The 18,113-nt window shown below is 41.6% G+C and overlaps 1 protein-coding gene across 3 annotated transcripts in view; it reads left to right on the plus strand.

The window, feature by feature from the left end:
- Positions 1 to 1,230: 1,230 nt before the first annotated feature.
- The window catches only part of PIP5K1B (phosphatidylinositol-4-phosphate 5-kinase type 1 beta), a 98,018-nt gene continuing 81,135 nt past the window's right edge, over positions 1,231 to 18,113 (plus strand). Inside the window, exons 1-4 of one of the 3 annotated variants that reach the window (XM_085041893.1) lie at positions 1,231 to 1,477; positions 3,765 to 3,986; positions 5,290 to 5,423; positions 5,934 to 6,040. The gene's annotated coding sequence lies outside the window, so the exon portion shown is untranslated. Of the gene's footprint in view, positions 1,478 to 1,546; positions 3,987 to 5,289; positions 5,424 to 5,933; positions 6,041 to 18,113 lie in introns of those variants that run through there. The other 2 variants (XM_085041891.1, XM_085041894.1) reach the window with 2 other exon arrangements.

The following is an 18,113-nucleotide window of genomic DNA, read 5'->3' on the forward strand; positions in this document are numbered from 1 at the left end:
GCTTGGGAGTAGTCTGTTCTACCAGGAACAAAAAGGTCTTGAGCAGCTGCTTAGGGTTCTTAACCATTCTCAAGCAGTGAGCAGGCAGTCAACTGTGCAGCCTTGCTTCACACAGCAGGGATGCAGTCCCAGCACTCTGCTCCCTGAGAGGAGCCCAGGACCCTGTAGGAGAGACATTCTCCTGGATGCAGCAGTGTTGCAGATGAAGTCCCAGCAACCTCCCATTTTATTCAGCAGGAAATCTTTGCACATTTGTTCTCACAGCTTCCTTTCCACAGTCATTCATTTGCACTGATTTATAGCCTTCCTCACTGTCCTCCTCAATTCTTCCCCCTCAATTTTCCCCTGAGGCCTGAAAAACTTGAACATGGAAAGTACCTGTTGGGGGAATAAACAACCTGGATTTTTTGCCTTCTCAGCATAGATAGGAATGACCAGGCAGATGCTGTCAGTGGCTGGTCTTCTGTGGTCCTGTTCAGAGTGCTTATGTCTGCTGGTGACCAGCCCCAAAGTAGTGTTACGTGAGAAACAGAACTTGGAGCTCATACATGATAAATGAGAATGACCCCGGAGAAACAAAATGAGAGGCAAGGAAGGCGACCCTCTGGTCTAGACCGACAGTCTCAGCCCTTAACAAGGGCTGAGAACAGGGGCTAAGATAGGCTGAGAAAGTTAAGCTGTTCAGCCTGGAGAAGAGCAGGTTGCATGGAGATCTCATAGCAACCTTCCAGTGTCTTGAGGGTGCCTGTAGGGAAGTCGGAAAACTCTTTGTCAGGAAGACACATAAATATGATAAGACAAGGAGTTATGCGTACAAATTGAAAGAGATGAAATCTAGTTAGACATTAGTGAGCAATTTCGTAGTATGAGCGGTGGAGCCAGAGCCCCTCTGTCACAAACGGGCCAACAGGTGCTGTGACTGCCGCGCAGCACCAGGGCCCCGCACAGCGGAGCGGCACGCAGCCCCTCACGGCCGCTCCTCCTGCGCACCCACCGAGCCCAGCCGCTCGCCCGGCCCGCGCCTCAATCAAGCTCCCAGAGCGCCCTCATCCGCAGGGCGAGGAGAAGCGGCCAGAGGTCCGGAAAGGCGGCGGGGACAGGCGGGGAGGGCAGGCAGGACACTCAGCGAGCGGTGCTGCCGCCTCGCCCCCGGGCAGGGCGGGGGGAGGAGCCGCTGGCGGGAGGAGCCGTCCCGCGGCACCGCCTCTCGCCGTCATCAGCCGCTGGAGGTGAGGGAGCGCGGCAGTGCCGGCCGGGAGCGCCGGGGGCGGCAGCTCCGTCCGTGCTCTGTGCTCGGGGTGCTCGGCGGGGCGCCGGCGGCGAGAGGACGCCCCGCAGGAGCGTTCCCGGTCCGGCCTCGGGCAGCGCGGAGCCTGCTCTGCTCTGCCCTGCCCCGCCGTGTGTCCCCCGCCGTGTGTCCCCCGCGGCGGCGCGGGCGGGCGCGGCGTGCCCCAGGACTGCGGCGCGGGCTCTCCGGGTTTGTCTGACTGTGTTTTTAGGGCTGCTGAGTTCGGCCCCAGGGAGGAGGGCTGGGGGGAAGGCGGGCGGCGCAGGGCTGAGGCCGGCGGGCCCCGAGCCGGGCTGGGGCAAGTGCTGAGGCGCACCGGGAGCGGCGGGTCCCTGTCCCCGCTGGGAGCCCCGCCGGCACCCGAAGCCTGAAGGACCGGCGGAAAACGTGTCTCATTCCTGTGCTCTCCCTCTCTGTGTCTCTGTTTGTGTGTGTGTGTTCGTTTTGGGAGGGGGAAGATTTCTCTATGAACTTCCACGGACTTTTAAGTCTCTTAATTGTGGGATTTCAGCTTTTTAAGGAAAAAAGGCACCCAACTGCATGTGGGGGAATGGTGAGAGGTCGATTCCTGGATGCCTGAGGCGCCGGGTATTCCGGGATTGAACTCTGCTGCGGCTGAACGGGCTTTTCCAGGTGCTCGCAGCCCATCCCCGGGCAGGTCCGGCTGCGCGCCGCAGGGAGAGCGGGGCTGGACTGAGACCTTTCTGCCCAAGACGCTGATTTTGCTGAGTAGAGTCCGACAGCAGGAAAGTCTTTAAGTAGTGAACTTACCTGATAGTACCATAAAGTGGTTTCCGTAAAGTAGTAATCCTTCTAATACCCTGCTTAGGTGATCAGAGGGTTTTGGGTTGTCCTCTGCCACCTCTGCTTTTCTCTTTAATGCTGCCTCTTAAAAGCTAAGCTATGGTACTTGCTGTTGCTTTAGGAAAACTTGGTGCTGATGTTGTTATCTCTCCCTAAGGAAATGTATATATACTTGTTTCATGTTGCTTCTAAAAGGATATTGCTTAAGGTGAAGAAACAGAAGCTTTGTTCCTTCTATTTTGTTAGAGTTAGGTGTTTATGTAGATGTTTTGACACTAACATTTGGATAATGTAAGGTGAGGAGAGCTTAGATTAAAAATAAAACCTCACAAATTCTTCTAAAAATTAACCTAACATAAGGAGCATTAGAAATTTTGAAATTTGCAAATATATATTGTAGCACCCACTGGGCTTTTTTATGTAGCAATGTAAATTTATAGGATCTTTATCTCATGGTTTATTGTGGTAGAGATGCTTTATAATGAAGTTCATTAAATTGTGTCTCAAAATTCTTCCATCTTCAAAGCAGAGAATGCATATTCTGATGAATGCCTAATGCAGTTGTTACTCCGACTCTTCCAGAGCATAATACTTAATTTGTCACATCCCTTTCTCCACCCAAATACTTTCTCCTATCCATTATCTATTGTTTTTTTCCTTATAGCCATTTCAAAAATGATTCAGAAAAACCAAAACTGAACACAATTATTCAAATCTCTTTTGTTCTTAAAGGTCAGTGTCTAGTAATTAATGTATTGGGAGAAAATGAGACAGGATTGTAGAAATGTTCATCTTACTTATTTTTATTTTACTGTGTTACATTTCTTTCCTGGATTCTTCCTTTCCCACAATTAGATAAAACAGGGAGTTGAAAATCATGTTCTAAGTCTAGGAATTGATCCTTAAACCATTAATAGCAGCAGGAGGTTTCTTTCTCCAAGTTCATTAGGTACTAGTTAAAGTCTGTCTTTAGTTGTGGATTTGGGTATTCTTGATATTGGGAGAATTGAAACATGTGCCTAAAAATAAGCATTTGGTCACATGTTTTAATGTAATAGGATGTATTTGTGGAATGGTGTTGTTTTCTCTCTTTCTTATCTAATCTGTAGGGAACTAAAGGGTTTCTTTTTTCACTTCTGACACCAGCAGAATGGAGTAGAAACTGTAAAAACTACTTTCTCTGTGGTCCTGTAATGTGCTCCATGTACTGCTGAAAATGTGCTTAGTGATTCTTCCAGTCCTGAATGTATTGTACCTAATCTGTGTGTTTGTGTTCTGTGTAACCAGGGCACATTAGGTGTGTTGGCATTCTTGGCTACTTTGGAGTAGATACTGGCAACAACCTTTCCTTGGGCAGCTGGTTGTAAGGCACTGCCTCCCCTTTTTGCTCCAGCTGGCGTTTGGTTTTAAGGGTAGATAAGAGCTGGCAAAGCTTCTGTGCACATTTCATCACCCTGCACAATACAGTGCTGTGCTAGCAACTGCTGAGAGTCTGCCCAAAGATTTGTCTTACAGAGAGACTGAAGAATGTATACTTCTTGGTGTTGCAGTGTGATTGCTTTGGTTGCTTGATCACCCCCTGTGAGAATGTGACCTGCTTAATGGATGAGGGAAAGGCTGTGGATGTAGCCTACCTGGACTTTACTGAAGCCTTTGATACTGTCTCCCACAGCATTCTCCAGGAGAAGCTGGCAGCCCGTGGTTTGGACAAGTGCTCTCTCTGCTGGTTAAAACAACTGGCTCGATGGCCAGGTCCAGAGAGTGGTGGTAAATGGAGTCACATCCAACTGGTGGCTGGTCACAAGTGGTGTTCCCTAGGGCTCATTAATGGTGCCAGTTCTTTTTAAGATTTTTTTTTTTTGATGAACTGATGAGTGGATCAAGCACACCCTCAGTAAGTTTGCAGACTAAGTTGGGCAGGAGTGTTGATCTGCTGGAGGGTAGATCTTTGCAGAGTGATCTGGACAGGCTAGATTGATGGGCAAGGCCAGTGGTATGGGATTCAACATGCCAAGTGCATGTCCTTCAGTCACAACAGCTCCATGAAGTATTACAGGCTTGGGGCAGAGTGGCTGGAAAGGGATCCAACAGAAAGGGGCCCGGGGGTGCCGGTCAACAGCAGCTGAACATGAGCCATCTGGGCCCAGGTGGTCAAAAAGACCAATGGCATCCTGGCCTGTATCAGGAGCAGTGTGACCAGGAGGACCAGGGCACTGATGGTCCCTTTGCATTCAGCACTGGTGACGCCAAACCTCAAATTCTGCATACAGTTCTGGGCCCTTCACTGCAGGACAGACATTGAGGTGCTGGAGTGTGTCCAGAGAAGGAGAACAAGCCTGGTGAAGGGCACAAGTCCAGTGAGCAGTGGCTGAGGGAATGAGGATTGTTAAAGCTGGAGAAAAGGAGGCTCAAAGGGGAGTGTAGCCAAGTGGGGGTGGTTCTGTTCTCCCAGGTAACAAACAATAAGGCAAGAGGAAATGGCCTCAAGCTGCACTAAGGGAGGGTTTAGATAAAGTATTAGAAAAATTTCTTCACTGGAAGGGTTATCAGACAGTGGAGAAGAGTGCCCAGGGGAGTGGTTGAGTCATCATGTTCGGACGTGTTTGAAAGATGTGTAGACATGGTTCAGTGGTGGACCTGGCACGGTCAGGTTAACAGCTGGACTCAGTGACCTTAAGTGTCTTTTCCAACCTAAATGATCCTATGATTCTACTGCTGGTAATTATGTGATGGCATATTTGAAGTTTATATATTGTAGAAGCTAAAAAGCAAACTTCAGTGATCAGGCAAAATAAAATGTGCATTTAGGAGCATATTGATAAGCAGTTGCATATATGTTTTATTGATTTAAACCCTATATTGCTCTACAGCAAGCTCTACACAAGTGAACTACAATGGAGTGCTTTTTTAAATGAAATCTTTCCTGGCAGTTCTAGGCAGGGATTCGGAATGTGGTCTTCATGTCTTCCCTGCTGTACATCCTGCCATTCAGGCTTAGGTACAGCTTGGACCTTTCCTCCTCTAAGTGTAATTTGTGTTTGAATCTGTTTTGTACTGTCTCTACTTGTTAGGGGCTCACACCACTGATACTCTAAATTTTATTTTCTCTAAATAGATCAAGTGTCTGGTTTGTTATTGCAGATTCCTCCTGTGGTTATGTGATCATGTGTCTTGTCTTATTCTTCACATTTGTACAGTCCTGAAAGAGACTTTTTCCTCATTTGTGAGCAAGAAGCTTGAAGTCCCCCTTCAGTGAGCTGGAAATTCCATTTTTTACATTCCTTCTTCATTCTTCGGTTGTGACTAGAAAACCATATCAACCTGTTGTGAGGTACAATTTACCATTTTATTTTTATTTCCTATTTCCAGTAAAACTGGTCTGTTTTATTTGTGATCAGTAAAGTGGGGGGAAGCTGTAGGTGTTGCAAGTGCCTTGTATATTTTCAGTACTGTCCAGATATGCTTGTGTTTTGTATTTTTATATATGAGACTTAAAAAAACTAAAAGTAAGAGCAAGCTTGCAGTAGTTTCTTCAGTATGTCATGGCTATGATCTGCATCATAATCAAAACCTAAGTTACTTGAAAAAATTTCGTGGTGCTGTGTATTTGCACAGTCATAGAATGCTTTTGTCCAGTAAAGCAGGTGCTGGATGATGGCTATTTTATTAACTGTGCTTATTTTTGTTGCTAGGTCTTTTAGCTCAAGGTCATGTGTTTTGTGACTGCATGCCCCCTGGCCAGCCCCCTGTGTTTAGTACTCTTTGGTTTTATTTGATCCTTGTTATTGCAGTATTTGAAATTCTATAGATGGTGATGTACCTTTTAAAATGTCTCTTTGAGACCAGGGAACACACATATTACCCACCCTGAAGCTGAGGCAAAGAGGCTGAAAGGTCCATTCAGTGCTGTATCAGAAGTGTGCGACTGCAGATCCAGACCCAGTGTTGGTAAGATGATTTTTTTCCTCTCCTAAAGGTTCACTATGAATCATAAAACTCATCCTATGAAAAAAGTATCTAGCTTTTGGAATCAGGTTTCTCTTGGCTCCTTTTATCTCTGTGCAAATGTAGGAGTTGTCAGTATTTTGGCATGGGGAAATATAAATTGGAAAGTCTGTCTTGATGTCCTTTTGAGGGAGCTTTTAGTTTAGGTTCACAATTATATTAAGCATAATGAACACAAAGATCCTTTGATTGGACAAATACTTAAAATCAATAGCATTCAGTAGTAGAAATATTGGTGTAATTTGCAGCAGTTGACAGTTACTGAGTCTTGTTAGCAACTCCAGAAACGTCACTGTGCCATTTGAACTGAAGGAAACTGCTGCCATTTAAGATTGCAGCTTTCTGAGCAGTACAGTTTAATGAGATGTTGCCTTCATCACCAAAGCTGACTAAAAATGCTCCAACTGTTAGGCAGTTTGCCACCTTTTTGGCTGTGGTTGCACAACTGTTGGTAAGACTTTTTGATAATATCGGATCACTGAACTGATATGAATTAAAGATAACTTTGCAAGAACAAGAGAAATCAGTGTGAAGGGCAGCTGTTTTTCAGCTGGCGCAATTTGCAGGTTCAACCTGCATTTGTGGTTGTGCTGTGAGGGGTGTAAATGGCAGTGGGCAGGCATAAGAGAAGTGGAATTCATAGAGTGAGACCTGTTAGTTTCTCTTTTTCTTGAGAAGATGATTATGTGAGATTGCTGTTGGTGCTCATGTAATCTAGTCAAGGCTGAGAAAGTTGCTGCTTGATTTTAACAACTGTTGCATTCACCATGTCCCCAGCCTGAATCTCAGTTTCTGTGCTCATCAGGGCTTTTTCTTCTCGTTGCTGCTAATTTGTAGCAAAATTAGCTATTTTTACTACTCAGTAGCAAAGCCCATGGTCAGACTGTTGTCTGCCAAGGCAGCGAATGGGCTGTATTCTCTTGGGGCTGTGCACAGAGATTCCCATCCTTCACTATCGGGGAAAGTAATTTGCTTTTTTGTTCCAGGTGATTTTGTGTTCACAAGGAGTTCTTGGCATGAGTGTCAGCGTGAATCAGCTAAATGCCAGAGGATACATCCATGCAGCTAGATGATAGCTTAACTAGAGGGGGTGCTACAGGCCATACAGTCTCACCTCCATGCCCAGCAAAATCAGGGTGCAGATCCTCCTGAAAACTATGCTCAGGCACATGGAAAATAAGGATGTGTTTGGTGCCAGCCAACATGGCTTCACCATAGGGGCATTCTGTGCCTGAAAAATGTGATGGCCTTTTGTAACGGGATTATAGAATTGGTGGTTAAGAGCAACTTGCGCCACCTACCTGGGCTTACACAAACATTTGCCACTGTTCCTTGTCTCTAAACTGTAGAGACATGGATTTGATAGGTGGATCACTTGCTGGATAAGAAATTGGCTGGATGGTTGCACTGAAAGAATTATGGTCAATGGCTCAATGTCCAAGTGGAGAGCAGTGATGAGTGGTGCCCTCATCAGGGTACCCCAGCAGGGGTTGGTATTGGGACCTGTGCTGCTTAAAAGCTTCGTTGGTGACAGGGACAGTGGGATGGAGTGGCACCTTCAGCAATTGTGCTGACAAACCCAACAGTTGTGCTGTGTGGTGTGGTCAACATGCTGGGGGGAAGGAATGGCACCCAGTGAGACTGTGACAGGCTTGAGAACTTCATGTGAATCTCATGTAGGTCAACAAGGCCAAGTGCAAGGTCCTATATGGGGGTTGTGGCAATGCCAAACACAAATATAGGCTGAGAAGAGAATGGATTGAGAGCAGCCCTGAGGAGAAGGGCTTGTCAATGCAGGTGGATGAGAAGCTGGACATGACCTGGCCATGTGCACTTGCAGCCCAGAAACCCAACCACATCCTGGGCTGCATCCAAAGCAGTGTGGGCAGCAGGGCCAGGGAGGGGATTCTGCCCCTCTGATCTGCTGAGACCCCACCTGGAACCCTACATCCAGCTCTGGGGTCCCAGCACAGGAGGGACAGGGACCTGTTGGAGTGAGTCCAGAGGAGGGCCACGAAGATGATGTGGGGGCTAGAACAACTCTCCTATGAAAACAGGCTGAACAAGTTGGGGATGTTCAACCTGGAAAAGAGAAGGCTCTGGGGAGGCCTCAGAGCAGCCTTCCAATACCTAAAAGGGGCCTGCAAGAGAGCTGGTGGGGACTCTTGACAAGGTTGTGTAGTGATAGGACAGTGGGGAATGGCTTTAAACTGAAAGAATGTAGATTTAGAATAGATATTACAAATAAATTCTCTGCTGTGAGGGTGATGAGACACTGGAACAGGTTGTTCAGAGAAATAGTGGTTTCTCTGTCCCTGAAAGTGTTCAAGGCCAGACTGGATGGGGCATTAAGCAACCTGGTCTGGTGGAAGGTGTCCCTGCCTGTGGCTGACGGGGTTGGAACTAGATGATATTTAAGAGCCATTTCAATCCAAACCATTCTATGATTAATTGTAGCAGGGGTATGCCTGTCACTCTCCAGGTCTCAGCATAGCTATTCCCAAAAGCAGCTGCCTGGGGAGCAGGGAGATACCAGCAGTGGCAACCTGATGGGAGTCCCAGGTCTGTACTGAGGCTGGGTGCTCTTGCTGATCTCCGATCTGTGTTTGCAGCTCTTGCTGACTGGCATGTGTAGAAAGGTCACTAAATGCTGGAATGGCATTGCTATTTAGTTATGTAAAATCTTGTGAAGTCTCCTGCCATAAGCTACTGGACCATGAGAAGCAGTGTTTGCTCTTGGATTCATTACAAACGGTTGTTTTTTCCCCAAATCAAACATTGATTTATTTTCAGTTCATGAAGAGGCCTAACTGAATGACATAGCACATCTCAAACTGTGATTTGCTCATTACTAATGGCAATCATAGGATCACAGGCTCTATGTCAAATGGCCTCTTGTTGGTTTACTGAACATTTCTGCTGGTCTCTGAGTGATTTGGAGGGCAGTTGGTAATCTGCTGGTTTACAAAATTTGGAAAATGTGGGGTTTTTGTTTGTCTTTTTTTCCCCAAGCAAATTCAGTTGCTGGCAAAACATCCTAAACACTCATGAGCCAGAAAAATTGGAAGAAGCCAGGTTTTCATTTGAGTAGCTGATTTGGATCTCCTCTGTATTTCTTTGTGATATGCTTTTGTGAGACTCTTCACAGAGCAGAGGGGATGGTCTGGTGTGGAGATTGCCTGTTACTGCACCAACCCAGCTCCTGGTCACCAGGCTGCAGAGAGATTCTGTGTTGTTTCTGTGGATAAACAAGTAATCTTGCAAAGACAAAGGCTCATGTGGCTTACCTTGCATGAAGGAGCACACTCTTACAACAAAACTGAGTACCCGGTTTCTGCCAAAACTTGTGTCTTTGCTTGATTCTGAGTAATGTGGAAATCAGTATGGATAATTGTATAAGGTATGCGACAGTGCACGAAATGCAGGCACATACAGAAGCCTTTGAGGGACTGGTACTTCAGCCCTTTACACCCCACTCAACTTTAAAGGAAAGAAACTTTTATGTTCTGAGTCGTAATGGCAGCTCCTGGGAGGGAAGAGAGATGTCCACCAAGTTTAGTCACTTTGTTCAACATGAAAACAAAGGAAGTATTGTTGAGAGCTTTCTGGCTAGAAAACAGTAAACCTTCTCATGGGAGTCCACAGTTTCTGGTTTTGTTTTTAGTACAAACATGATGATGTAACAAGTCATCTTGTTAAATAGTGATACTTGTATGTTTAATGTTATCAGTTTTCGTGTACACTATAAACTTTTTTTACCAGCTATTCATAAATTGATATAGTAGGACTCTTAAGTGCTGCAATGGGAAGAACATTGTGTATTTCTCAGGGGCAATAGAAACCTAAATTGGAAACTTCCTTTGCTTAGGGGCTTTGCTGGTCTTTCCACTAGAAACGGTTTGATACTGGGAATGTGGATGAGTAAGGGTCGTAGTCTTTCATGATTACTTCTTCTGTGGCTGTTAGCCTTGAAATTTGTGGTGCTGATTGCATACAGAGATATGGTCCTTCTGGGATTACTTTAATCTTCAGGCCTGTCACTGTGGTGATTCTTACTGTATGCAGAAAGCAGAGGCGGCATTGTTAAAGAGGCATCTGTTTTCTAGGCAGAAAAACACACACAGAATGTTATTACACAGTATGCAAATAATGGAATCCAAGTATAAGATATTAAAAGTACCTACAATTGAAGCACAATTTTGTGTAATTTCATAATTTTGAGATATGTTCTAAAATTCTGATAAAACTAGACAAAACAATGAAAAGTTGTAGTTTGATAATGAAGAGGAGTTTGAGACCTTTTCAATAAAACAATCCATCCAATCAGAAGGTCTTAGTTGACAATGTGGATGGCAAATTGCTTTTGTCTTGTTTATATAGGAATACCTGTTAAAATGGTCATTGTTGAATTAATTTTTAAAAAATATATAAATATATTTTCAGAGTCAGGTCTAAGGAATGAGTAGTTTATAAATATTTAGGTTAAGATGGTTCACGTACTGCCTCTAATCTGAAATGTATTTCTAAGGATATCTTATTCAAAATCTCATGCTTAAATGTTTGGGAAAAAGAAATTCCAACAGTAGGAGGAGTGTCCTAACTTGTTAGCATGCAAAGCTTTAATTAAGTCTTATACTATTGTAAACTGTGATCTTTTCTCAGTCCCAAGCTTTCTGTCTGGACTTATGTAGAACACAGGCAACTAATTTTGACCTGTCTGTGGAGAAATATTTTAATTGTCTGCATATGAAAGAGTAGATTTGGTGTACTGTGGTGTTTTCATGCAAAATAGCCAAGAAACATCAGTGTCTAGCAGGACTGGGTGTTTTGTATGACTGTTGCAGGCCTTTGTTTAATGTTTACAAGTTTGTTTCTCTTTCTCTAGGTTACTATCCTGCTAGACAATGTACCATTTTTTTTGTATGTTGGTGTCTATCAAGGTGTGACCTTTGTTGTATTTTTCATGCACTTATATTGGAGTCTGAAGTGCTACTGCAAACAGACCCCTTCTAAGACCTCTCTATAGCAGAGCAGCAAAACTGGAGGCTTTGAGCAGCAAATGAATACTTTGAGTCATCCACAGCCCCATGCATCCTGCAATGAGGGCAGTGTTTCCTTCATTTTTGCCTGCTTACCTCAGCAGACCAGGTTGTTATTATTGTTATAATTATGTGCGCACAGGCCTTCCTGTTGTGCTGTTATTAAAAGTGAGCATACAAAGCTTCAGGATAAAAGAAGAAACGCATTTGAAACTATTCTTCAGAGTTACTGGTTCCCAGCTTGAGATTATTGCATTCTCTTAGCAGCTGAACTGATCAATTCACTTCCTCTTTTCAGTAGCAACCCAGTAAGTCACTAAATTATTACTTTGCTGATTAGTATTCTGACTTTTCTTATAGGCTTGTTTCTAAAGGAGAATCTGTGACAAGCACTCGTTTCGCTCCTAATTTTAAAAGATACTCTGCTTGCTGTGGGAAGGCAGATAGTGTTGTAAGACGAATGTACAATGCAACACCAAGAAAGGAGATTGCTTATGTCTGTGTTTCGGCAATGTACATTAACAGTATTTTCTTACTATAAAAATAATTAGAAATGTTTAAAATGGAAACATAGAGAGCCATAGTGTGCTCTGTCTTTGGAGGTTCCAGTACCTACATTGAAATGTATTTCTTTGGGATCTGAAATCCATTGTAGTAAAGCCTAAACAGAATATGTCTTGCATGTTACTGGCTTCTGAGTTTATTTTTATAAATCTTTTCACACTTTTGATAATTGTTTGAACCTACCTAGCTTCTGCTTCATGTTCTTTATGTCACAGAAGTGACAGAAACTCTATAGGGTGGAGGATTGACATATCAAAATGATCATCTGAGAGCAGTACTCTCTTTACTGTAGTTTCTCCAGGGAAAATGTTGTATAAGGATTCTTATAGTAATCGTGTACTGTGGAACTCTTCTTTGAACCTGCTCAAGGAAGAGTGCTGTAGTTTAAGTGCATTTGTGATCAACCTGTGACTTTGGTGCAGTCCCAAAGCAGTCATTCCTATAGGAATATCCTACCTCATATGTTTTGGTGCTTGATTTTATTTACCTGTGATGTAAAAATGATAATTTTAACAGCTGTTTGACCATATGTGGAGGTCAATTATTAATTAGTAAACAGCCAGGAACATATGCACAGTTACTAAGTGCAGTTACCTGTATCACTCATCTTTACTCCTTACAGTTTATATACATTGCAGAGACTATCTGTAATTCAAAATTGCCCTTTGCGACTTACTGCTTGGATCACAGTGCCAAGCTTGGTATGAAGTGACAATCTGAGACAACAGAAATTTGAAACATGATCAAGAGCCTTTCGTGTGATCCCACTGTTTGGGTGCCCTTTGTTAGTTCACTGCACAGGCTTGGCCTCCTCCACACTCTGTCCCTCTGAGACCTGTAGGAGTTGAAGTGGAGAGATCTGAATCTAGGTATTCTTTGGACAAACAAGGGAAACCCTGCTGGGGACAGGTGTGTGTCCTAATGCAAAAGTTGAAATGGATCTTCTACATGGTCATAGCTTTCCCTTACTTGCTGGCATTTCTGTTAGGTGGGCAAAAACCCCTCTGGCCCTTACTAGTTTTCCCAAGGGCAACCTTGCCAGTGCCATAAACCAGCCTTGTGCACGGTGTCTGGGCAGATGTGCCCCAGACAGGGCTGGCAGAAGGCAGACATCAATGAAGGGTTGATGCAGATGAATGATGGTGAGGAGTTGGGTATTTGGGGTATGGTTCCATAAAGACCTGATGCACATTCATAATCTGTCTGATTTGGGTCTTTGTTAAACTTTAAAAAGAATAGTGAAAGTTACCTGTGATTAGAGGACTGTCTGATCTCTTTGGTTATGATGTGATATTATGAAAAGGAGTGTAGCTTTTCATGTTTCATTTTTCTCACATCAAGTTTTATTTGAGTAATTAGAAGCTCTCTTGGAAAAAAAGCAGCTAGGAAACAAACATCTTTTTTATTAATTTAAGGCAGTGTGAATTGTAGGAAAAAAACCCTTATCTGTACTAATTGGTATTAGTAGTTAATTTGCTTCAGTTAGTTTTTTTTTAAATACTGGCATATATTGCCAAGTCATAATCCAATGTAGATTGCCTTTTAAAAGGAAGATGATGATTTTTTTTTTTTTTTTTTTTTTTTTTTTTTTTTTTATGTTGTTTTTTCTTGCTCACTCTGAGACAGGCTGCCAAAACCAATGGAGTGGTTTATTTCAGAAATATATGCCACAGTAATTAAGATAAGATGACTTGAAAACTTCTATGTATGGCATTATTGCAGCACTTTCTAGAGCTGAATTTTACCTCTTTATGACTGCATCCCTGTGATAGGCTGACTTTGTGATCAGAAAGGTCTTGGAAGTCACAGGGGCACAGCAGTGTCAAGCTGCTTGTAGCTCTTTCCAAAATTCAAGGGGACTTTCCCATGGTTGCTTGGAATTCAAGGAAGAGCTTAAATCTAAAATAATCACATTCAGTTTATTTTCATCTGAAATTCTGTCTATTCATATATTGTTTGTACATGTACTATAGAACTGTGAGTTGAATTTATGTAGCTAACAAATATCATCTGAAATTCAGTCAGACTTAATGTTCAGTATATTTCTGACTTAAATGCAATGTCAGGATAGCATCATTACCTAAGGCAAGTATGAAAGTGCACAAGTACATAGTTTGTTTAATATGGTTAAACTGGACGTTAAAATGCCAATGACAATTTCAGATGAAGCTAGATGTGTAATATCATACTGTGGTAGGAAGCAATTTATAAGTTTTTTGTTTGGCTTCATGTTGTTGGGGTTGTTTGGGGTTTGTTTTTTGGCCGTGAGGATTTTTTGTTCTGTTTTGTTTTGGAGATTTTTTATTTTTATGTTTGCTTGTTTTGTTTGTTTGTGGACTTTTTGGTGTTTGTTTTTGGTTGGTTGGTTTTCAGGTTTTGATTGGGTTTTTGTTTGGTTTAGTTTGGTTTTAGTTTGTTGTTGGTTTTTGGGGTTTTTTTTGTTTTTTTTTTTTCTTAGCAACATCATTACATTAATAGAAGAATTTAGTTTACCTGCAAATAAATGGTGGTAAAGTTCATGATGAGAAGTGTGGTTCATAAATGTCAAGTTAAAAGCAAAAGATATTTTAGGCGATTTTTGTTGGCTGCTGTTGAACAATTTCTTGATTTTTACATAGACCTTCAAAGCACAAAGAGTTTAGCTTGAAACTTGAGGTATAATTACAGGGAAGTAAGTAATTATGAAACGTAAGCTTCTTTCAGGGCTTTAATTCGTTTGTTGAAATGTAAACATTTTTCTCAGTGTTTTAACACTGTAATGTTGTGCTAAAACATCACAAATAACATGAAATCTGCTAAAAATATATGTTCTTATGAAGTAGTTTGACAGAGCAAGTAATTAGACTTAGTAAAAATTGAGACAATTTTTGCATTTGCAATAACCTCAATGTCTGAATTCGTTACTGCTTGGGTTTAAGGTTTATTTTAGTGGCAATCACATGAAACACTTGGATGTTTGCTTGCTGTGCTTTTTTGTATTGTTTATCTTTTTATGAAGAGTGTTTTTGACACAGGGGGGACTACTGCTTATAGAAGCAGCAAAGATTTGGTTGAAAAGGCTGAAAGCAAACAGTGTTTGATTCAGGTGTTTTGGCTAATTGAAAAGAACAGCAGCTGTTGATATAGGGAGATGGATGTTCAGATTCTTTCTGTGGGACCTCAGAAATATTCAGTAAAAACATTGATTGTGTGAATTTGTTGCTTCCACTTATCAGCTGTAAGTGATATTTAGAATGGGCTTTGCAAGCTCAGAGAAACACCGCACAATATGAATCGACAAAGTGAGAAAAGTAGTATGTCTTCAGTATACTGGAGGTTGCAATTTGCAGGAGCATCCCCAAACTTGGAAGGATGAGGAATAAAATCTTCATTGGTTTTTTTAAAGCTTTTATAAAGTTTTCTGTACACCATGTCTTCACCATTAAAATTCAATGTAAATTTTCAAACACAATTTTAATAGAGCTACTTTTCATTTTGCTGAAGAATTGAAGCTAGCTGTTGTGTGGAAATTAGTAGTTCAGCAAGATGCAGGTGGTTCTTCTAGTCTCAATTCTGTTTGTGTACATTTGTTGTATAATGCGCTGGAGGTAAAAACATCTCATGAAGTGCAGTATGTAAGGCCTGGGCTATATAAATTTTTGCTTGTTGTTAAAAACTTACACATAGATTGTCAATCCTCTGCAACAAGCTTTCCCATAAAACCTGGGATATGAGAAGAAAATCAGGGCTAACCCCAAAAGACCTGCTGAGTCACTGCTATTTCTTCTGGCAGAAGTGAGGGTTCCAAAAGCTTGGCCTTTTATGTGAGAGACTCTTAAGGACTAAACAAACAAGTCATAAGGATTAAAAAAAACAAGTTGTAGGAGATGTACCTTTACGGGCTTACAGAAGAATCACAGCATAGTGAGTACAGGAAGGTGTCACATCCTCTGATGAGGCCCATGTCCATGCTGTGTGTTTCCTGTGGTTTGTCACCCTGCTGCAGGAGAGGGGAGCCTGTTGCCTGTCTGTGCGCAGAGTAAGCAAACACAGGCTGTGAACCTGCTTGTGCTATAGGGTTTCTAAGAGACTCTAGCAGCACATAGAGTCTGATTTCACTTGTAAAACGTCTGTGTTATCTATTGGGCCTTGACCGTGAATACAGGGGTAAATATTCTATTAAGTGACTTTATTTGTACCTATGAAATATGGGAATATATTCTACTCTGCCACACGTATTCTCTTGACACACAACACTCTATGCGTGTAAGTGAGGATCAGACCTGGTGTTCAGTGAATAATTTGCAAAGCCAGCAGTGATGTTGGGAAGTTACAAGGTCATTCATGATATTTCCATCTGTTCGTTTTTACATTATCTTCAAGAGAATTAGGCTCTCTGCAGGCAAAGCAAATATTTTAGCGAAGCTAATGTTCAGACAGTGAAAGGGCATTTTAAATGTGTGCAGTGGGTATTAAATGTAGAGGGAGAAGAATGATTCCTTTTGTTGCAGTTTAAACTTTGCTGCACTGATAGCAGATAGCAAAGGTGGGTGACAACAGTAGCAAAAGCCAACTTACAAGTAATATTACTCTTTGGTATCCTGGGAGTTGTATGTACAAGATAAAATAATCTTAACTTTACCAAAAGTTAACCAAAGATACCAACGAAAATCACCACATGGTCATCTTTAAAAATCTGTGTACAGTGGCAAACTGTATCCCTACATATTTGGGTTTCACTGTAAAGAGAAATTCTCAATCCTGCTCAGCCTGAATTGGATTGGTTTAGATGTGGCCCATGAAATGTGATTGGCACTGCAGCACTGTACCTCCTACTGGCAAGAATTTTTTTCTTTTTGTGTAGCAATGTGGCCTAAGAATGCCAATAATTGGCAGCAATCGAGGTCTTAAAAGATGCTATGAAAAGTAGTTTGTCTGTTTAGTTGATATGATAAAGACAGAGATTTGAAAGCCAGGAGTCACTCAGATCTAACATTGTTGCAGTGCCACACAATAAAATTTTAATTTATTTGAATACAACATAAGACTAAAAGTTTAAATCAATTTCTTTTGATGAAAATTCACAAGTTTCCAACATCAGCTATGCATTGGAGTTACTCACTGATTCATATTTCATATTATGCAATGATTTTTAAAAATACAGTATTATATTTGCTTTGATATCCTTTGCATTTCAGATATTGTAAGAGTATATATTTAAGAATGTATCTTCATTTTGCAGTTATTATATAGTTTCCTATCGCTTTTGATACTGCTCTTCAGTAAAAAAGTGTCTTTTCTAGTATAAGAGTTATGGGAACAAATTACTTTTCCATTTCACAGTTCTGATGTTATGTTCAGTTGAGAATGTTTCTCGGTTTGTCACTCATGTTAGCAATGGGCTGTATTTTTTAAGCTTTATCTCTGTGTGTGTATATATATATACATATGTTTGTATATGTACATATAGATATATATGTGTACATATATATATACACTCACATATATATATATATATCTGTAGTATACATTTGTGTGACATCAGTCTAGTGGAAGGTGTTACTGACCCTGACAGGGGGTTAGAAATAGGTGATCTTTAAAGTCCCTTCCAACTCAAACCATTCTGTGATCTTCATAATACAACAAAATGGTGTAGTGTGTAGTATGTCATATAATGTAGACAGTATATGTAATATGCATGTATATAAAATGTATATGCATGTACAAAAGCATTCTTCGGCTTCCTTATGAAGGGCTTTTCTGAACTCAGGCAGGATTTACATTTTATGTATTTCCTTCGTCACAATATGCCTGCCTAATGGCTTAAAAATGTGCTTTCACAGAGGTGAAAAGAATATGCTCTTTTCAAAAGTCTGCTCAAAGCAGCAGTAGATTTAAATTCCAGTTTGCTTCTAGTAAAATTGAAGTGATGACTACAAGGTTGTGAGTAGTTATAGTATAGTTTTTTTCTGTCTTGAATTACATTATGAAGGGGGAGAAATGACTATTAAGGAGATAATTTCAAGCAACATTTTCTTTGAAAATGTGTGAATTATTAAGGAGACCTTTTCCCCCAGTCTAATTTTGACCCTATAAGAACTTGAACACCTCTTGCATGATTCTGTAGTAGTGAATGTATGAACTTTACAAGTGGTTTAGCCTATAACTGTCTGTGCTTCAGCTACATGAATGATTCTGTCTCTTGCTACTTGTCCCACTGCTAGAAGGAAATCTATTTGTTTGGTAAGGTGCACAGGGCCTCCTTGAAGTTGTAAGGCAAGAGAGCTTATTGTAAGCAAGTTAGAATTCCTCATGTACTTTTTGTGCAACTCAGACACTGAAATTCAAAAATCTTCTTTCCAGTTGCACTGTTGAAGCATTAGTAGAGCTTTGCTGGGCAGGCATGAAACCAATAAGCACTCCCTTTTCAGTTA

The sequence above is a fragment of the Lichenostomus cassidix genome, chromosome Z (genome assembly GCF_008360975.1).
Source record: "Lichenostomus cassidix isolate B80296 chromosome Z, HeHo_3.0, whole genome shotgun sequence".
Lineage (NCBI taxonomy): Eukaryota > Metazoa > Chordata > Aves > Passeriformes > Meliphagidae > Lichenostomus > Lichenostomus cassidix.